The sequence below is a fragment of the Aphis gossypii genome, unplaced genomic scaffold (genome assembly GCF_020184175.1).
Source record: "Aphis gossypii isolate Hap1 unplaced genomic scaffold, ASM2018417v2 Contig00760, whole genome shotgun sequence".
Classification (NCBI taxonomy): Eukaryota; Metazoa; Arthropoda; class Insecta; order Hemiptera; family Aphididae; genus Aphis; species Aphis gossypii.
The window spans coordinates 40,235-63,329 of NW_026083268.1; the positions used below are offsets into that span (position 1 = coordinate 40,235).

General features: G+C 22.5%; 1 long non-coding RNA gene across 13 annotated transcripts; it reads right to left on the bottom strand.

Annotated features, from left to right (window-relative positions):
• Positions 1–3,257: 3,257 nt before the first annotated feature.
• LOC126555239 (uncharacterized) lies at positions 3,258–22,918 on the bottom strand. Of its 13 annotated transcripts, XR_007606785.1 has the most exons (16): positions 22,771–22,918; positions 20,675–20,831; positions 18,660–18,815; positions 18,111–18,267; positions 17,570–17,723; positions 17,026–17,179; positions 16,561–16,716; positions 16,011–16,167; positions 15,006–15,161; positions 12,502–12,580; positions 9,859–9,936; positions 8,311–8,466; positions 7,763–7,919; positions 7,293–7,449; positions 6,745–6,901; positions 3,258–5,567 (listed from the first exon to the last, which is right to left on the bottom strand). It is a non-coding gene; the product is annotated as an uncharacterized LOC126555239 (long non-coding RNA). The 13 variants fall into 13 exon arrangements; XR_007606779.1 differs by lacking the exons at positions 9,859–9,936; positions 12,502–12,580; positions 15,006–15,161; positions 20,675–20,831; positions 22,771–22,918 and adding exons at positions 8,779–8,932; positions 10,323–10,476; positions 19,127–19,201; positions 21,759–21,831; XR_007606780.1 differs by lacking the exons at positions 9,859–9,936; positions 12,502–12,580; positions 15,006–15,161; positions 20,675–20,831 and adding exons at positions 8,779–8,932; positions 10,323–10,476.
• Between the last annotated feature and the right edge of the window lie 177 nt (positions 22,919–23,095).

Genomic DNA, 23,095 nt, shown 5'->3' on the forward strand with positions numbered 1-23,095 from the left:
CACTAGAATAGATGTCCTCCAAGAGTTTAATAATTAACACACGAACCATGTACCTACGCGAGAAGTACCTACAGTAAATAGGTATACCTACACATTTATATTTAGCTAGATAATAAATAATAATATTATAAGATTCTCTATAATTAAGGTAGCCATACCACAATATAGTTACATATATTTTTTCAATTCTCAAAGGATATCAAAATATGTACTTATATTGAGTGTGATGTACTATACAATTAACAGCATTAATAGGTATATGCAAGACACGTATATTGTATAAAATATAAATAAATATGCATATGATAATAAAATTATATCATGCAATATTGCAATAGGTATAATGGAATCGACATTAAAATATTTATGTTAAAAGTAATATATAAACTGTACAAGTATAATGAAAATAGGTACAGTCTGTAGTCTGTTCTGCAAATTTAAATAAATTGAACATAAGCATAAATATTAATATATAATTATGGAGTACCCACGTACTATAGATCAAGGTCTATTCAAAGAATTTTTGTCAACAACGCATTAAATTCCCTCTACAACAGTTATATCATAGATCACATTTATTACTCTAATAAAATATAATTCTTTATACACCAGTAAAGTAAGTAGAAAGCCAACGATTTATAAATAATTATCGGTGAAATTTCTGGAATTGAATCGAAAGAAACCAAGGCTCGCTACTTATTGTGTTATATTTATAACGCATATAAATACTAAATGGTGTATTATATAATATACTTAATACTAAATCAAACAACTTACAAATACACGGAAACTATGTCTATGTTCAGCGTAAGCAAGTACCTACCGATAAGGTAATCAACTTCCGAAAAATAATCTTTAAAATAATACATATTATAACTGGTCAACTGGTAAAATAATTTAACATTTAACACTTAAAAATTGATAATCATTTCATTAAAATACACATAATTTCCACAAAATTATGAGTTTTGAAAAATATAATTTTCGAACCATTTCACCAACCTGCTCACCCGTAATAATATCATTATAACATTAGTAGCAATATAAAAATGTATTTCCAACAGCTGAACTGCTCATATAAACATAAATACATAATATTTAGTAGGATATAATATTAATTCGCTTGTCCATTATATTTTAATTTCAATGACAATTGTTTCAATTGTTTAGATGAATAGGTTGTTATATAGTAATACATAAACAAAAATTACATAGGATTAATAGGTACATGATTATAGTAAAAATTATGATATAGCAATATTTAACACGTTCAACGCCAGCGTCGACACGTAGTCGATAAATTAGTTATTAACTTAAATGTCTTATATATTTTTCTGGGATTGTTTGATTGTATTAATTTATGATTACATTACTTATTGAATGGTATATTTGGTTTTGTTTTTGGTCTAAAAATACATCTGTTATTTCAATTTTACCCGGAATGTAAATAGGGAACTAAAGTGATTTTATTATTGTTAATTTAATACCAACATATTATGTACTGGATATTATCGTCTATACTAAATAGAATTTAATTAAACCTAGAATATTTTAATTAAAATTTTATTTATAAGTTATAAGCAAACACATTTATATAGCTTCATCAATGATATTATGCATGTATCTATGCAGCAGTTTATCGACAATATAAAATTAAACTATTAATTAAAATAGTATAATATATTAAATAATATTATTAGTTATAAAGTATAAGAAAATATATGTGTAGGTTCTAAATTGATATACAAGATAAACAGAAATAAATGACAAATAATATATTAAACTACTATAGTTGACCGGTCGGAAATTTGTTGCGACGACGCGGTAACGGCACGGCGAATAGGCCGTGGCATTGAACGTGTTAATAATCTCTTAATGCAAATAATCTTTTATTTAATCTTTTATATTTTTTTCCATTTATACTTTATTTTATTGGCATTTGTTTCAAATGTATATGAGATAAATACAGAGTTTTTTATTAGCAAAACAAAAATTGAAGCAGTATACTTTCAAATAATTTTAAATAGCAATAATGTTTTTCAAATTATAAAAATTTCATAAAAACATAATATTTATTATCAATTTATATCTTATTCTAATGGCGTTTGGACGTGTGATGCGGTCGCCGTGATTCCAGATTTCATTGTAATTTCTCATTTAAAAGTTTGCACGTCTCCTTTAATAACTCAATTTCTAACCGTACGATTTCGATGATTTTCGCAAAAGGTTTGTTTTGCACGATTTTTCTGATTATTTCCAATTTAATATGTATAACTACTGATTCAGTTTACCTTCTAGGTATAACCCATAGAGTAATACTCTACGGTATAGCCCGTTGTGTAATATTTGGATTGATGATAATAATAACTCATAATAAATTCTATTATAATTAATACAACTAGTATGGTTTGTTCGGCGATGTCAGTAGATAGGTGGGAATTAACGGTATTTGTAATTTTAGTTAGCTTATAACTCCTCCTAAATATATTTATATTATTTTATTTTTATATAAGAGGTAGTATAGTTGACAAAATGCGTATTTTGTCATGCGTGAAAATAGGTCGAGATAGCTAGGACATGTTTTAAGAAGAGAAAAAACTGAGGCAGTTTCCGTGACAAAGTACACGAGGGTGGATGGAAAAAAAGCAAGGGGAAGACCGAAAAAGAGATGGTTTGAAGTTGTAGTGCAGCGTAATATGAGAATGACTGGTGTTGTGAGGAGGATGCCAAGAATCGTTAGTAAGTGGAGATTGTGGACCACTTGGGCCGACCTCAAATAGTCGGTAGAGAAGGCAAAGGAAAAGCATAAAAAGAAGAAAATATGTAATAATATACCAGTTACCACCGGCCACCGCTGCTATACCGTAATAGTTTTTACGTTCATCAGTTGTGCGCCCGAGTTTGATTAATATTCAAAAAATGTATAATATTCAATAAATAGGTGATTAACATGCGGTCTTTGAAACGTGTTATTTTCTACACGTGTTTAAAATAGTAAGGTACCTACAGTTCAATCCTCGTTTTTCATATCTAATAATCGACGTCGACATAAGAAAGTCGACTGTATTCAGTCTAAACAAGACATATACCTACATGCACCGATGTATCTGCAATACTAATATTCTACAAGGTACATCGATTAAGCGATTTTACGTTTATTTATTCAAATTCATGCATAGAATATTAACATTATACCAAAATATGTTATATATATAATATGTATATTATATGATAACGAAAAATGTATACTTATCGTAGTTCCGAACTTATCGCAGAGACATTGACTTTTAACTTTTAGCAAAGAGACGTGTGTTTCTACTTTAATTGTTAAATTATTTTACTAATAAGATATTCCACACTCGCTTGTCCTTACATTACTGTATGAATTATAATATGTAAAAATGTGTCATCACACCATATATGCAGTGGTTAAAGTGTTGGTGGGTGGTGTACCCCTTCTGGCCCTTCTTATTTACGGTAAGATTATGCGTCCTCTTTAATTTAAGTCTCCAAAGTCCCGGCGGACGCTTAAAAAAATTAACTGTAAATTTATGTTGCATGTTAATTTTAATAATTTCTTAAATGGCTTACGCAGACACTCACATTGATTAAACATCGAATTTAAACGTACCTATTTTATTTTGCGCGAATAATCTCCACGTTCTGAAGATGGTTAAGTGCGATAAGCGATTATTAAATAATAAATTATTGTGTAGTAATGTATTATCCACATTCACGCGATTTCATGGGATATAATAATTATGATTTAAATAAAATATTAAACTGAAAGAATATGAATAGTGATTTAATAAGATTTAGGTACTATAAATTGTTTTTTAATAGTTTTTTATATTTAGGTTTCTTAAAAAAGTTTGGTTAGATATAGACTTTGGATAAAGAACTCGGGAACGCTCCTTAATTTTTGGTGACGTTAGTTCCCCCTCAACATTTTTCCCACTGCATATATGTAAATATGTAATATCAGTACGGACAGTACGTGTTTCGTAAACCTCCGTACTACAAAAAAAGATTTATGCTTAATCTTAAACAGAAATCTAAAATACATGTTACATATAATATTCTTAGTACTAGTATTAGTGATTACAATTTTTTTTTTATACATATCTACCTACTTACAATTTTTTATTGTCATTACAATTATAATTGTGTAATTTATTTCAATAATACGTATGTATAACTATTCCTAGTCTATTTGCATCGAATTCTTTTTCTTGAAAATCTTGTATATTATTACTTTTTTCAGCTCAGGATAATGGTAGAAGTTAGTTTTAAAATGTTAGATTAACATAGATTAAAAATCTAAATCTAATCGATTTAATCTATTCTGTGGTTTTATATAGTTGGTATACGTTTTATTATTCGTATTTATTCGTAGACCGTACAGTTGCCTGCAGTTGGATTTTTATTACATTGAACATATTTAAATTTAACACGTTTCCAGGACAGACTAATAAAACTAAACACTCACTCCGAAAAATAAATAAAAATAAAAATATTTTATTCTAATAATATAGTATATATAATATAAATTGGAATTCATGGTGTGTTAAAACGTCTGAATTTTCACTATTTTGTTTGTATCATATCGTGTATGGGTGTATTTCTAAGCTAAATATCGCTTAATATTGTCCGTATATTATTTACCTTTTGCGAAAATAAAATAAATATACTAGGGCATTCAGATATATATACTAAACTGCAAAGCTGTTATTATTGTTTATTTTCAAAAAGGTGCATAATGACGGGTATGAATAGAGTTAAGAATTAAACCTTGTCTATCTCAAAACAATTTTGTGTTGATACACATTCTGGAATTACGGTATAATCGGTAATTATTATATTATTTTGATATAATACATTATAATCTATCTTATCCTACATATATAGGCAATTGTAATTTATATAGTTGTATATGTGACCTAACATTTATGTAGCTAATACCTATACCTTGTAATTTCCTTACATTGGTTGATGATTTTAAAACGGTATTTCACTTAGTGTTTTTTAATTTTATGTACCTAAGTAGTATAAAATTTTTATTAATTTGTACGTAGGTTAACTGGAAAAAGTGGACTAGCCAGCCGATCTCAAGTACACTCGATGACCAATTCAAATCTGTTTTCAGAATTCTTATTGCTTAACTGTATAAATCGGTACGTTGGACAAAAACGCGTCTAAATTCTAAAGTTGTGCGTGTGTTAGACAAAGACAGCCAATCACCGCCACAAATTCAAAGAAATAATTATGATTTGTGATATAAATATTAAATAATATTATATAAATTTGGTGTTGTTGTTGAGTTTTATTCGGGGAAACCCGAAATCCTTCTAACGGCTGCTTGTCCCGTCGCTACGACGCTGCCACCGCCATACCCCGCCACGACTATGTGTACTGTGTACACTGTACTGTGTAGGTATTCAGTATTTACGCAGCCGCGCTCTCGACCAGTAGTTTCGCCGATCGCCATTCTCTCAACACTTATATCTTTTGCGTATTGCGTATTGCGTATGAATGTATGATTATCAAGTTTAAAACACGGTGTTTACCTACGAACAGTAATTATTAATATTAATATAATTTATAATATTCATTTTTGTTGGTTTTTGGATAGTAGTGATCAGTGCCGGATTTACCTACAAGCAAATTAAGCATTGCTTAAGGCCCTCAACAAAATTCGGCCCGTAATTTTTTAGATTCTAAACGAAGTGATGAATGTATTGATTTTACAATGATGTGATGTGTGTTTTTTTTGTGTCTATCTGTGAATATCCTTGGTACCTACTTTATAGAGGTCAAAAGTAAAAAATTTCAAAAGTTTTCAAAAAAAAATCCTTTGTATAAAAAACTTTGTATAATAAGTAGCTTAGAGTTGAAATTTTAATACGAGATTTTCCAAAAGTTTGGCATACAATAATTTAAATAAAACTTGAACTTTATCCACTTAAAAAAATGTTATCTTAAGTTCAAATTTTACAAAATCCTATGTATAATATATACCTACATATTTTAGAAATCGACTATAATTAAAAAATGTGTGTTCGACACAATTTTGACAAATTTCTTTTTAATTTGTAATTATCACCATTTTTACTAGTCATTTAAGCACGAGAAACATTTAATCAAGCACTGAAAGTGATAGTAACAAAAATACACTGTTTCTACGTTACCAGTTATAAAGCTGGTAATTATCGTGCCCGTTGTATACATTTTTGGTAAGTACACCTACTTTTTTTATTGTTATTTATTAATAATTTCTGTTATAAGTATTATAAGTTACTATTATGATAGCAACTGTTTCAATTGTTTGAGATGAAAAGGGTGTTATATAATAATACCTAAACTAAATACATAGGATTAATACATGATTATGTTAAATATTATATAGAAATGTTTAATAATCTCTAAATGCATAAAATCTTTTATTCAATTTAAAGTTTTTTCCATTCATATTTTTATTTTTATTGTACTTATTTCTTATGCATGAGATAAATACTTAGTGTTTTACAAGCAAAACAAAAATTGTAGCAATAAACTTTAAAATAATTTTAAATAACAATTATGTTATATGACTATTTAAAATCTCATATATATACATATAACTGAGTTTGTTATGTTATATTTTTTATAAATTTATAGCTTATGCTAATGACATGTATTTAAAATGTGTTTAATGAATACTTTTTTTTTTTATTAGAAAAATAAAAATTGTTATATACTACTTACATGTAATTTGGATAACTGATAAGGAATTTCAATTTTTAACATACTCATACAAAGATAATGTTAAGTAGGGACTAAAACCTTTTCCCCTTCCATTAGTTTTGAATTTAATGCATTTGATTCAATAGGTTCCGATGAATATTGTGTAATATGGTAATACCTAAACAAAAATTACGTAGGATTAGTACATGGTTAAAGTATAATCTATGATATAGCAATAATAAAAAAATTCTTAATACAAATAATCTTTTATTCAATTTAATATTTTTTCCATTCATATTTTTATTTTTATTGTACTTATTTCTTATGCATGAGATAAATACTTAGTGTTTTACAAGCAAAACAAAAATTGTAGCAATAAACTTTCAAATAATTTTAAATAACAATTATGTTATATGATTATTTAAAATCTCATATATATACATATAACTGAGTTTTTTATGTTATATTTTTTATAAATTTATAGCTTATGCTAATGACATGTATTTAAAATGTGTTGGATGAATACTTTTTTTTTATTAGAAAAATAAAAATTGTTATATACTACTTACATGTAATTTGGATAACTGATAAGGAATTTCAATTTTTAACATACTCATACAAAGATAATGTTAAGTAGGCACTAAAACCTTTTCCCCTTCCAGTAGTTTTGAATTTAATGCATTTGTTTCAATTGGTTCCGATGAATATTGTGTAATATAGTAATACCTAAACAAAAGTTACGTAGGATTAGTACATGGTTAAAGTATAATCTATGATATAGCAATAATAAAAAAAAAAATTCTTAATACTAATACTATATTATTCAATTTCATATTTTTTCCATTCATATTTTTATTTTTATTGTACTTATTTCTTATGCTTGAGATAAATACTTAGTGTTTTACTAGCAAAACAAAAATTGTAGCAATAAACTTTCAAATAATTATAAACAACAATTATGTTATACGATTATTTAAAATGTGTTTAATGAATACTTTTTTTTTTATTAGAAAAATAAAAATTGTTATATACTACTTACATGTAATTTGGATAACTGATAAGGAATTTCAATTTTTAACATACTCATACAAAGATAATGTTAAGTAGGCACTAAAACCTTTTCCCCTTCCATTAGTTTTGAATTTAATGCATTTGATTCAATTGGTCTAGATGAGTATTGTGTAATATAGTAATACCTAAACAAAAATTACATGGGATTAGTACATGGTTAAAGTATAATCTATGATATAGCAATAATAAAAAAATTCTTAATACAAATAATATATTATTCAATTTAATATTTTTTCCATTCATATTTTTATTTTTATTGTACTTATTTCTTATGCATGAGATAAATACTTAGTGTTTTACTAGCAAAACAAAATTGTAGCAAAAAACTTTCAAATAATTATAAACAACAATTATGTTATACGATTATTTAAAATCTCATATATATACATATAACTGAGTTTGTTATGTTATATTTTTTATAAATTTACAGCTTATGTTTATGACATGTATTTAAAATGTGTTTAATGAATAGTTTTTTTTTTATTAGAAAAATAAAAATTGTTATATACTACTTACATGTAATTTGGATAACTGATAAGGAATTTCAATTTTTAACATACTCATATCAAGATAATTTTAAGTAGGGACTAAAACCTTTCCCCTTCCATTAGTTTTGAATTTAATGCATTTGATTCAATAGGTTCCGATGAATATTCTGTAATAAAGTAATACCTAAACAAAAATTACGTAGGATTAGTACATGGTTAAAGTAATAAATCTATGATATAGCAATAATAAAAAAATTTTTAATACAAATAATATATTATTCAATTTAATATTTATTCTATTTATATTTTTATTTTTATTGTACTTATTTGTTATGCATGAGATAAATACTTAGTGTTGTACTAGTAAAACAAAAATGTGTAGCAATAAACTTTCAAATAATTATAAACAACAATTATGTTATACGATTATTTAAAATGTGTTTAATGAATACTTTTTTTTTTATTAGAAAAATAAGAATTGTTATATACTACTTACATGTAATTTATATAACTGATGAATTTCAATTTTTAACGTACTCATACCAAGATAATTTTAAGTAGGGACTAAAACCTTTTCCCCTTCCATAAGTTTTGAATTTAATGCATTTGATTCAGTAGGTTCCGATGAATATTCTGTAATAAAGTAATACCTAAACAAAAATTACATAGGATTAGTACATGGTTAAAGTATAATCTATGATATAGCAATAATAAAACAATTCTTAATACAAATAATATATTATTCAATTAATATTTTTTCCATTCATATTTTTATTTTATTGTACTTATTTTTTATTCATGAGATAAATACTTAGTGTTTTACTAGCAAAACAAAAATTGTAGCCATAAACTTTCAAAAATTATAAACACCAATTATGTTATACGATTATTTAAAATCTCATATATATACAATAACTGAGTTTGCTATGTTATATTTTTTATAAATTTATAGCTTATGCTAATGACATGTATTTAAAATGTGTTTAATGAATACTTTTTTTTTATTAGAAAAATAAAATTGTTATATACTACTTACATGTAATTTACATAATTGATAAGGAATTTCAAATTTAAACTCATACAAAGATAATGTTAAAGAAGGGACTAAAACCTTTCCCCTTCCTATAGTTTTGAATTTAATGCATTTGATTCAATAGGTTCCGATGAATATTCTGTAATATAGTAATACCTAAACAAAAATTACATGGGATTAGTACATGGTTAAAGTATAATCTATGATATAGCAATAAAAAAAAATTCTTAATACAAATAATATATTATTCAATTTAATATTTTTCCATTCATATTTTATTTTTATTGTACTTATTTCTTATGCATGAGATAAATACTTAGTGTTTACTAGCAAAACAAAAATTGTAGCAAAAAACTTTCAAATAATTATAAACAACAATTATGTTATACGATTATTTAAAATCTCATATATATACATATAACTGAGTTTGTTATGTTATATTTTTTATAAATTACAGCTTATGTTTATGACATGTATTTAAAATGTGTTTAATGAATAGTTTTTTTTTTATTAGAAAAATAAAAATTGTTATATACTACTTACATGTAATTTGGATAACTGATAAGGAATTTCAATTTTTAACATACTCATATCAAGATAATTTTAAGTAGGGACTAAAACCTTTCCCCTTCCATTAGTTTTGAATTTAATGCATTTGATTCAATAGGTTCCGATGAATATTCTGTAATAAAGTAATACCTAAACAAAAATTACGTAGGATTAGTACATGGTTAAAGTAATAAATCTATGATATAGCAATAATAAAAAAATTTTTAATACAAATAATATATTATTCAATTTAATATTTATTCTATTTATATTTTTATTTTATTGTACTTATTTGTTATGCATGAGATAAACTTAGTGTTGTACTAGTAAAACAAAAATTGTAGCAATAAACTTTCAAATAATTATAAACAACAATTATGTTATACGATTATTTAAAATGTGTTTAATGAATACTTTTTTTTTTATTAGAAAAATAAGAATTGTTATATACTACTTACATGTAATTTATATAACTGATGAATTTCAATTTTTAACGTACTCATACCAAGATAATTTTAAGTAGGGACTAAAACCTTTTCCCCTTCCATAAGTTTTGAATTTAATGCATTTGATTCAGTAGGTTCCGATGAATATTCTGTAATAAAGTAATACCTAAACAAAAATTACATAGGATTAGTACATGGTTAAAGTATAATCTATGATATAGCAATAATAAAACAATTCTTAATACAAATAATATATTATTCAATTTAATATTTTTTCCATTCATATTTTTATTTTTATTGTACTTATTTTTTATTCATGAGATAAATACTTAGTGTTTTACTAGCAAAACAAAAATTGTAGCCATAAACTTTCAAATAATTATAAACACCAATTATGTTATACGATTATTTAAAATCTCATATATATACACATAACTGAGTTTGCTATGTTATATTTTTTATAAATTTATAGCTTATGCTAATGACATGTATTTAAAATGTGTTTAATGAATACTTTTTTTTTTATTAGAAAAATAAAAATTGTTATATACTACTTACATGTAATTTACATAATTGATAAGGAATTTCAAATTTAACATACTCATACAAAGATAATGTTAAAGAAGGGACTAAAACCTTTTTCCCCTTCCATTAGTTTTGAATTTAATGCATTTGATTCAATAGGTTCCGATGAATATTGTGTAATATGGTATAACCTAAACAAAAATTACGTAGGATTAGTACATGGTTAAAGTATAATCTATGATATATTAATAATAAAAAAAATTCCTAATACAAATAATATATTATTCAATTTAATATTTTTTCCATTCATATTTTTATTTTTATTGTACTTATTTCTTATGCATGAGATAAATACTTAGTGTTTTACTAGCAAAACAAAAATTGTAGCAAAAAACTTTCAAATAATTATAAACAACAATTATGTTATACGATTATTTAAAATCTCATATATATACATATAACTGAGTTTGTTATGTTATATTTTTTATAAATTTACAGCTTATGTTTATGACATGTATTTAAAATGTGTTTAATAAATAGTTTTTTTTTTATTAGAAAAATAAAAATTGTTATATACTACTTACATGTAATTTGGATAACTGATAAGGAATTTCAATTTTTAACATACTCATATCAAGATAATTTTAAGTAGGGACTAAAACCTTTCCCCTTCCATAGTTTTGAATTTATGCATTTGATCAATAGGTTCCGATGAATATTCTGTAATAAAGTAATACCTAAACAAAAATTACGTAGGATTAGTACATGGTTAAAGTAATAAATCTATGATATAGCAATAATAAAAAAATTTTTAATACAAATAATATATTATTCAATTTAATATTTATACTATTTATATTTTTATTTTTATTGTACTTATTTGTTATGCATGAGATAAATACTTAGTGTTGTACTAGTAAAACAAAAATTGTAGCAATAAACTTTCAAATAATTAAAACAAAACAATTATGTTATACGATTATTTAAAATGTGTTTAATGAATACTTTTTTTTTATTAGAAAAATAAGAATTGTTATATACTACTTACATGTAATTTATAAACTGATGAATTTCAATTTTTAACGTACTCATACCAAGATAATGTTAAGTAGGGACTAAAACCTTTTCCCCTTCCATAAGTTTTGAATTTAATGCATTTGATTCAGTAGGTTCTGATGAATATTCTGTAATAAAGTAATACCTAAACAAAAACTACATAGGATTAGTACATGGTTAAAGTATAATCTATGATATAGCAATAATAAAACAATTCTTAATACAAATAATATATTATTCAATTTAATATTTTTTCCATTCATATTTTTATTTTTATTGTACTTATTTCTTATGCATGAGATAAATACTTAGTGTTTTACTAGCAAAACAAAAATTGTAGCCATAAACTTTCAAATAATTATAAACACCAATTATGTTATACGATTATTTAAAATCTCATATATATACATATAACTGAGTTTGTTATGTTATATTTTTTATAAATTTATAGCTTATGTTAATGACATGTATTTAAAATGTGTTTATGAATACTTTTTTTTTATTAGAAAAATAAAATTGTTATATACTTCTTACATGTAATTTATATACTGAGATGAATTTCAATTTTTAACATACTCATACAAAGATAATTTTAAGTAGGGACTAAAACCTTTTCCCCTTCCATTAGTTTTGAATTTAATGCATTTGATTCAATTGGTCTAGATGAGTATTGTGTAATATAGTAATACCTAAACAAAAATTACATAGGTAGTACATGGTTAAAGTATAAATCTATGATATAGCAATAATAAAACAATTCTTAATACAAATAATATATTATTCAATTAATATTTTTCCATTCATATTTTATTTTTATTGTACTTATTTTTTATTCATGAGATAAATACTTAGTGTTTTACTAGCAAAACAAAAATTGTAGCCAAAACTTTCAAATAATATAAACACAATTATGTTATACGATTATTTAAAATCTCATAATATACACATAAATGAGTTTGCTATGTTATATTTTTTATAAATTTATAGCTTATGCTAATGACTGTATTTAAAATGTGTTTAATGAATACTTTTTTTTTTTTATTAGAAAAATAAAAATTGTTATATACTACTTACATGTAATTTACATAATTGATAAGGAATTTCAAATTAACATACTCATACAAAGATAATTTAAAGAAGGGACTAAAACCTTTTCCTTCCTAGTTTTGAATTTAATGCATTTGATTCAAAGGTTCCGATGAATATTCTGTAATATAGTAATACCTAAACAAAAATTACAGGGATTAGTACATGTTAAAGTATAATCTATGATATAGCATAATAAAAAAATTCTTAATACAAATAATATATTATTCAATTTAATATTTTTCCATTCATATTTTTATTTTTATTGTACTTATTTCTATGCATGAGATAAATACTTAGTGTTTACTAGCAAAACAAAAATTGTAGCAAAAAACTTTCAAATAATTATAAACAACAATTGTGTTATACGATTATTTAAAATCTCATATATATACATATAACTGAGTTTGTTATGTTATATTTTTTATAAATTTACAGCTTATGTTTATGACATGTATTTAAAATGTGTTAATGAATAGTTGTTTTTTATTAGAAAAATAAAAATTGTTATATACTACTTACATGTAATTTGGATAACTGATAAGGAATTTCAATTTTTAACATACTCACTCTCTCATTTAAGATAAGTAAGAGGGACTAAAACCTTTCCCTTCATTAGTTTTGAATTTAATGCATTTGATTCAATAGGTTCCGATGAATATTTGTAATAAAGTAATACCTAAACAAAAATTACGTAGGATTAGTACATGGTTAAATGATAATAATCTTAGACTAATATATACCATGAAAAAAAAAAGTTTTATTCATAAATAATAATTACAATTAATATTTATTCTATTTATATTTTTATTTTTATTGTACTTATTTGTATGCGATATGATGAGAAAATGAGTTGTACTAGTAAAACAAAATTGTAGTGGCAAAAAACTTTCAAATATATTAAACAACAACAATTATGTTATACGATTATTTAAAATGTGTTTAATGAATACTTTTTTTTTTATGAGAAAAATAAAAATTGTTATATACTACTTACATGTAATTTGGATAACTGATAAGGAATTTCAATTTTAACATACTAATATCAAGATAATTTTAAGTAGGGACTAAAACCCCCTTCCATTAGTTTTGAATTTAATGCATTTGATTCAATAGGTTCCGATGAATATTCTGTAATAAAGTAATACTAAAACAAAAAATAACGTATTAGTACAGTATAGGAAATAATCTGTGTTTAGTAATTTATAATAAAAAAATATATTGATATAGCAATATTAAAATATGTTTAAATAATTATATTCTAATTTAATATTATTACTAGTTATATTTTATTTTTATTGTACTTATTTTTATGCATGAGATAAATACTTAGTGTTGTATAGTATAAACAAAAATTGTAGCAATAAACTTTCAAATAATTATAAACAACAATTATGTTATACGATTATTTAAAATGGAATGATTACTTTTTTTTTTATTAGAAAATAGAAAAATAAAAATGTTATATATACTTACATGTAATTTACATAATTGATAAGGAATTCAAATTTAAATACTCATACAAAGATAAGTTAAAGAAGGACTAAAACCTTTTCCCCTTCCTATAGTTTTGAATTTAATGCATTGTTCATTAGGTTATCGAAATATATCTCGTGAATATTAGAGAAGTAATACCTAAACAAAAATTACATGGGATTAGTACATGGGTAAAGTATAATCTATGATATAGCAATAATAAAAAAAATTCTTAATACAAAACATATATTATTCAATTTAATATTTTTTCCATTCATATTTTTATTTTTATTGTACTTATTTCTTATGCATGAGATAAATACTTAGTGTTTTACTAGCAAAACAAAAATTGTAGCAAAAAACTTTCAAATAATTATAAACAACAATTATGTTATACGATTATTTAAAATCTCATATATATACATATAACTGAGTTTGTTATGTTATATTTTTTATAAATTTACAGCTTATGTTTATGACATGTATTTAAAATGTGTTAAATGAATAGTTTTTTTTTTATTAGAAAAATAAAAATTGTTATATACTACTTACATGTAATTTGGATAACTGATAAGGAATTTCAATTTTTAACATACTCATATCAAGATAATTTTAAGTAGGGACTAAAACCTTTCCCCTTCCATTAGTTTTGAATTTAATGCATTTGATTCAATAGGTTCCGATGAATATTCTGTAATAAAGTAATACCTAAACAAAAATTACGTAGGATTAGTACATGGTTAAAGTAATAAATCTATGATATAGCAATAATAAAAAAATTTTTAATACAAATAATATATTATTCAATTTAATATTTATTCTATTTATATTTTTATTTTTATTGTACTTATTTGTTATGCATGAGATAAATACTTAGTGTTGTACTAGTAAAACAAAAATTGTAGCAATAAACTTTCAAATAATTAAAACAACAATTATGTTATACGATTATTAAATGTGTTTAATGAATACTTTTTTTTTATTAGAAAAAAAGAATTGTATATACTACTTACATGTAATTTATATTAATGATGAATTTCAATTTTTAACGTACTCATACCAAGATAATTTTAAGTAGGGACTAAAACCTTTTCCCCTTCCATAAGTTTTGAATTTAATGCATTTGATTCAGTAGGTTCCGATGAATATTCTGTAATAAAGTAATACCTAAACAAAAATACATAGGATTAGTACATGGTTAAAGTATAATCTATGATATAGCAATATAAAACAATTCTTAATACAAATAATATATTATTCAATTTAATATTTTTTCCATTCATATTTTTATTTTTATTGTACTTATTTTTTATTCATGAGATAAATACTTAGTGTTTTACTAGCAAAACAAAAATTGTAGCCATAAACTTTCAAATAATTATAAACACCAATTATGTTATACGATTATTTAAAATCTCATATATATACACATAACTGAGTTTGCTATGTTATATTTTTTATAAATTTATAGCTTATGCTAATGACATGTATTTAAAATGTGTTTAATGAATACTTTTTTTTTTATTAGAAAAATAAAAATTGTTATAAACTACTTACATGTAATTTACATAATTGATAAGGAATTTCAAATTTAACATACTCATACAAAGATAATGTTAAAGAAGGGACTAAAACCTTTTCCCCTTCCTATAGTTTTGAATTTAATGCATTTGATTCAATAGGTTCCGATGAATATTCTGTAATATAGTAATACCTAAACAAAAATTACATGGGATTAGTACATGGTTAAAGTATAATCTATGATATAGCAATAATAAAAAAATTCTTAATACAAATAATATATTATTCAATTTAATATTTTTTCCATTCATATTTTTATTTTTATTGTACTTATTTCTTATGCATGAGATAAATACTTAGTGTTTTACTAGCAAAACAAAAATTGTAGCAAAAAACTTTCAAATAATTATAAACACAATTATGTTATACGATTATTTAAAATCTCATATATATATACATATAACTGAGTTTGTTATGTTATATTTTTTATAAATTTACAGCTTATGTTTATGACATGTATTTAAAATGTGTTTAATAAATAGTTTTTTTTTTATTAGAAAAATAAAAATTGTTATATACTACTTACATGTAATTTGGATAACTGATAAGGAATTTCAATTTTTAACATACTCATATCAAGATAATTTTAAGTAGGGACTAAAACCTTTCCCCTTCCATTAGTTTTGAATTTAATGCATTTGATTCAATAGGTTCCGATGAATATTCTGTAATAAAGTAATACCTAAACAAAAATTACGTAGGATTAGTACATGGTTAAAGTAATAAATCTATGATATAGCAATAATAAAAAAATTCTTAATACAAATAAATATTATTCAATTTAATATTTATACTATTTATATTTTTTTTTTATTGTACTTATTTGTTATGCATGAGATAAATACTTAGTGTTGTACTAGTAAAACAAAAATTGTAGCAATAAACTTTCAAATAATTATAAACAACAATTATGTTATACGATTATTTAAAATGTGTTTAATGAATACTTTTTTTTTTATTAGAAAAATAAGAATTGTTATATACTACTTACATGTAATTTATATAACTGATGAATTTCAATTTTTAACGTACTCATACCAAGATAATTTTAAGTAGGGACTAAAACCTTTTCCCCTTCCATAAGTTTTGAATTTAATGCATTTGATTCAGTAGGTTCTGATGAATATTCTGTAATAAAGTAATACCTAAACAAAAACTACATAGGATTAGTACATGGTTAAAGTATAATCTATGATATAGCAATAATAAAACAATTCTTAATACAAATAATATATTATTCAATTTAATATTTTTTCCATTCATATTTTTATTTTTATTGTACTTATTTCTTATGCATGAGATAAATACTTAGTGTTTTACTAGCAAAACAAAAATTGTAGCCATAAACTTTCAAATAATTATAAACACCAATTATGTTATACGATTATTTAAAATCTCATATATATACATATAACTGAGTTTGTTATGTTATATTTTTTATAATTTATAGCTTATGTTAATGACATGTATTTAAAATGTGTTTAATGAATACTTTTTTTTTATTAGAAAAATAAGAATTGTTATATACTTCTTACATGTAATTTATATAACTGATGAATTTCAATTTTTAACATACTCATACAAAGATAATTTTAAGTAGGGACTAAAACCTTTTCCCCTTCCATTAGTTTTGAATTTAATGCATTTGATTCAATTGGTCTAGATGAGTATTGTGTAATATAGTAATACCTAAACAAAAATTACATAGGATTAGTACATGGTTAAAGTATAATCTATGATATAGCAATAATAAAACAATTCTTAATACAAATAATATATATTCAATTTAATATTTTTTCCATTCATATTTTTTTTTATTGTACTTATTTTTTATTCATGAGATAAATACTTAGTGTTTTACTAGCAAAACAAAAATTGTAGCAAAAACTTTCAAATAATTATAAACACAATTATGTTATACGATTATTTAAAATCTCATATATATACACATAACTGAGTTTGCTATGTTATATTTTTTATAAATTTATAGCTTATGCTAATGACATGTATTTAAAATGTGTTTAATGAATACTTTTTTTTTTATTAGAAAAATAAAAATTGTTATATACTACTTACATGTAATTTACATAATTGATAAGGAATTTCAAATTTAACATACTCATACAAAGATAATGTTAAAGAAGGGACTAAAACCTTTTCCCCTTCCTATAGTTTTGAATTTAATGCATTTGATTCAATAGGTTCCGATGAATATTCTGTAATATAGTAATACCTAAACAAAAATTACATGGGATTAGTACATGGTTAAAGTATAATCTATGATATAGCAATAATAAAAAAATTCTTAATACAAATAATATATTATTCAATTTAATATTTTTTCCATTCATATTTTTATTTTTATTGTACTTATTTCTTATGCATGAGATAAATACTTAGTGTTTTACTAGCAAAACAAAAATTGTAGCAAAAAACTTTCAAATAATTATAAACAACAATTATGTTATACGATTATTTAAAATCTCATATATATACATATAACTGAGTTTGTTATGTTATATTTTTTATAAATTTACAGCTTATGTTTATGACATGTATTTAAAATGTGTTTAATGAATAGTTGTTTTTTTATTAGAAAAATAAAAATTGTTATATACTACTTACATGTAATTTGGATAACTGATAAGGAATTTCAATTTTTAACATACTCATATCAAGATAATTTTAAGTAGGGACTAAAACCTTTCCCCTTCCATTAGTTTTGAATTTAATGCATTTGATTCAATAGGTTCCGATGAATATTCTGTAATAAAGTAATACCTAAACAAAAATTACGTAGGATTAGTACATGGTTAAAGTAATAAATCTATGATATAGCAATAATAAAAAAATGTTTAATACAAATAATATATTATTCAATTTAATATTTATTCTATTTATATTTTTATTTTTATTGTACTTATTTGTTATGCATGAGATAAATACTTAGTGTTGTACTAGTAAAACAAAAATTGTAGCAATAAACTTTCAAATAATTATAAACAACAATTATGTTATACGATTATTTAAAATGTGTTTAATGAATACTTTTTTTTTTATTAGAAAAATAAGAATTGTTATATACTACTTACATGTAATTTATATAACTGATGAATTTCAATTTTTAACGTACTCATACCAAGATAATTTTAAGTAGGGACTAAAACCTTTTCCCCTTCCATAAGTTTTGAATTTAATGCATTTGATCAGTAGGTTCCGATGAATATTCTGTAATAAAGTAATACCTAAACAAAAATTACATAGGATTAGTACATGGTTAAAGTATAATCATGATATAGCAATAATAAAACAATTCTTAATACAAATAATATATTATTCAATTTAATATTTTTTCCATTCATATTTTTATTTTTATTGTACTTATTTTTTATTCATGAGAATAATACTTAGTGTTTTACTAGCAAAACAAAAATTGTAGCCATAAACTTTCAAAGAATTATAAACACCAATTATGTTATACGATTATTTAAAATCTCATATATATACACATAACTGAGTTTGCTATGTTATATTTTTTATAAATTTATAGCTTATGCTAATGACATGTATTTAAAATGTGTTTAATGAATACTTTTTTTTTTATTAGAAAAATAAAAATTGTTATATACTACTTACATGTAATTTACATAATTGATAAGGAATTTCAAATTTAACATACTCATACAAAGATAATGTTAAAGAAGGACTAACCTTTTCCCCTTCCTATAGTTTTGAATTTAATGCATTTGATTCAATAGGTTCCGATGAATATTCTGTAATATAGTAATACCTAAACAAAAATTACATGGGATTAGTACATGGTTAAAGTATAATCTATGATATAGCAATAATAAAAAAATTCTTAATACAAATAATATATTATTCAATTTAATATTTTTTCCATTCATATTTTTATTTTTATTGTACTTATTCTTATGCATGAGATAAATACTTAGTGTTTTACTAGCAAACAAAAATTGTAGCAAAAACTTTCAAATAATTATAAACAACAATTATGTTATACGATTATTTAAAATCTCATATATATACATATAACTGAGTTTGTTATGTTATATTTTTTATAAATTTACAGCTTATGTTTATGACATGTATTTAAAATGTGTTTAATGAATAGTTTTTTTATTAGAAAAATAAAAATTGTTATATACTACTTACATGTAATTTGGATAACTGATAAGGAATTTCAATTTTTAAACATCTCATATCAAGATAATTTAAGTAGGGACTAAAACCTTTCCCCTTCCATTAGTTTTGAATTTAATGCATTTGATTCAATAGGTTCCGATGAATATTCTGTAATAAAGTAATACCTAACAAAAATTACGTAGGATTAGTACATGTTAAAGTAATAAATCTATGATATAGCAATAATAAAAAAATTTTTAATACAAATAATATATTATTCAATTTAATATTTATTCTATTTATATTTTTATTTTTATTGTACTTATTTGTTATGCATGAGATAAATACTTAGTGTTGTACTAGTAAAACAAAAATTGTAGCAATAAACTTTCAAATAATTATAAACAACAATTATGTTATACGATTATTTAAAATGTGTTTAATGAATACTTTTTTTTTTATTAGAAAAATAAAAATTGTTATATACTACTTACATGTAATTTACATAATTGATAAGGAATTTCAAATTTAACATACTCATACAAAGATAATGTTAAAGAAGGGACTAAAACCTTTTCCCCTTCCTATAGTTTTGAATTTAATGCATTTGATTCAATAGGTTCCGATGAATATTCTGTAATATAGTAATACCTAAACAAAAATTACATGGGATTAGTACATGGTTAAAGTATAATCTATGATATAGCAATAATAAAAAAATTCTATATACAAATAATATATTATTCAATTTAATATTTTTCCATTCATATTTTTATTTTTATTGTACTTATTTCTTATGCATGAGATAAATACTTAGTGTTTTACTAGCAAAAAAAAAATTGTAGCAAAAAACTTTCAAATAATTATAAACAACAATTATGTTATACGATTATTTAAAATCTCATATATACATATAACTGAGTGAGTTTTGTTATGTTAATTTTTTATAAATTTTAGCTTATGTTTATGACATGTATTAAAATGTGTTTAATGAATAGTTTTTTTTTTTATTAGAAAAATAAAAATTGGTTATATACTACTTACATGTAATTTGGATAACTGATAAGGAATTTCAATTTTTAACATACTCATATCAAGATAATTTTAAGTAGGGACTAAAACCTTTCCCCTTCCATTAGTTGATTTTGCATTTGATGCATTTGATTCAAGGTCCGATGAATATCTGTAATAAAGTATTACCTAAACAAAAATTACGTAGGATTAGTACATGGTTAAAGTAATAAATCTATGATATAGCAATATAAAAAAATTTTAATACAAATAATATATTATTCAATTTAATATTATTCTATTTATATTTTATTTTTATTTACTTATTTGTTATGCATGAGATAAATACTTAGTGTTGTACTTAGTAAAACAAAAATTGTAGCAATAAACTTTCAAATAATTATAAACAACAATTATGTTATACGATTATTTAAATGTGTTTAATGAATATTTTTTTTTATTAGAAAAATAAGATATTGTTATATACTACTTACATGTAATTATATAACTGATGAATTTCAATTTTTAACGTACTCATACCAAGATATTTTAAGTAGGGACTAAAACCTTTTCCCCTTCCATAAGTTTTGAATTTAATGCATTTGATTCAGTAGGTTCCGATGAATATTCTGTAATAAAGTAATACCTAAACAAAAATTACATAGGATTAGTACATGGGTAAAGTATAATCTATGATATAGCAATAATAAAACAATTCTTAATACAAATATATATTATTCAATTTAATATTTTTCCATTCATATTTTTATTTTTATTGTACTTATTTCTTATGCATGAGATAAATACTTAGTGTTTTACTAGCAAAACAAAAATTGTAGCCATAAACTTTCAAATAATTATAAACAACACCATTATGTATACGATTATTTAAAATCTCATATATATACATATAACTGAGTTTGTTATGTTATATTTTTTATAAATTTATAGCTTATGTTAATGACATGTATTTAAAATGTGTTTAATGAATACTTTTTTTTTATTAGAAAAATAAGAATTGTTATATACTTCTTACATGTAATTTATATAACTGATGAATTTCAATTTTTAACATACTCATACAAAGATAATTTTAAGTAGGGACTAAAACCTTTTCCCCTTCCATTAGTTTTGAATTTAATGCATTTGATTCAATTGGTCTAGATGAGTATTGTGTAATATAGTAATACCTAAACAAAAATTACATAGGATTAGTACATGGTTAAAGTATATATCTGATATAGCAATAATAAAACAATTCTAATACAAATAATATATTATTCAATTTAATATTTTTTCCATTCATATTTTTATTTTTATTGTACTTATTTCTTATGCATGAGATAAATACTTAGTGTTTTACTAGCAAAACAAAAATTGTAGCCATAAACTTTCAAATAATTATAAACACCAATTATGTTATACGATTATTTAAAATCTCATATATATACATATAACTGAGTTTGTTATGTTATATTTTTTATAAATTTATAGCTTATGTTAATGACATGTATTTAAAATGTGTTTAATGAATACTTTTTTTTTATTAGAAAAATAAGAATTGTTATATACTTCTTACATGTAATTTATATAACTGATGAATTTCAATTTTTAACATACTCATACAAAGATAATTTTAAGTAGGGACTAAAACCTTTTCCCCTTCCATTAGTTTTGAATTTAATGCATTTGATTCAATTGGTCTAGATGAGTATTGTGTAATATAGTAATACCTAAACAAAAATTACATAGGATTAGTACATGGTTAAAGTATAATCTATGATATAGCAATAATAAAACAATTCTTAATACAAATAATATATTATTCAATTTAATATTTTTTCCATTCATATTTTTATTTTTATTGTACTTATTTCTTATGCATGAGATAAATACTTAGTGTT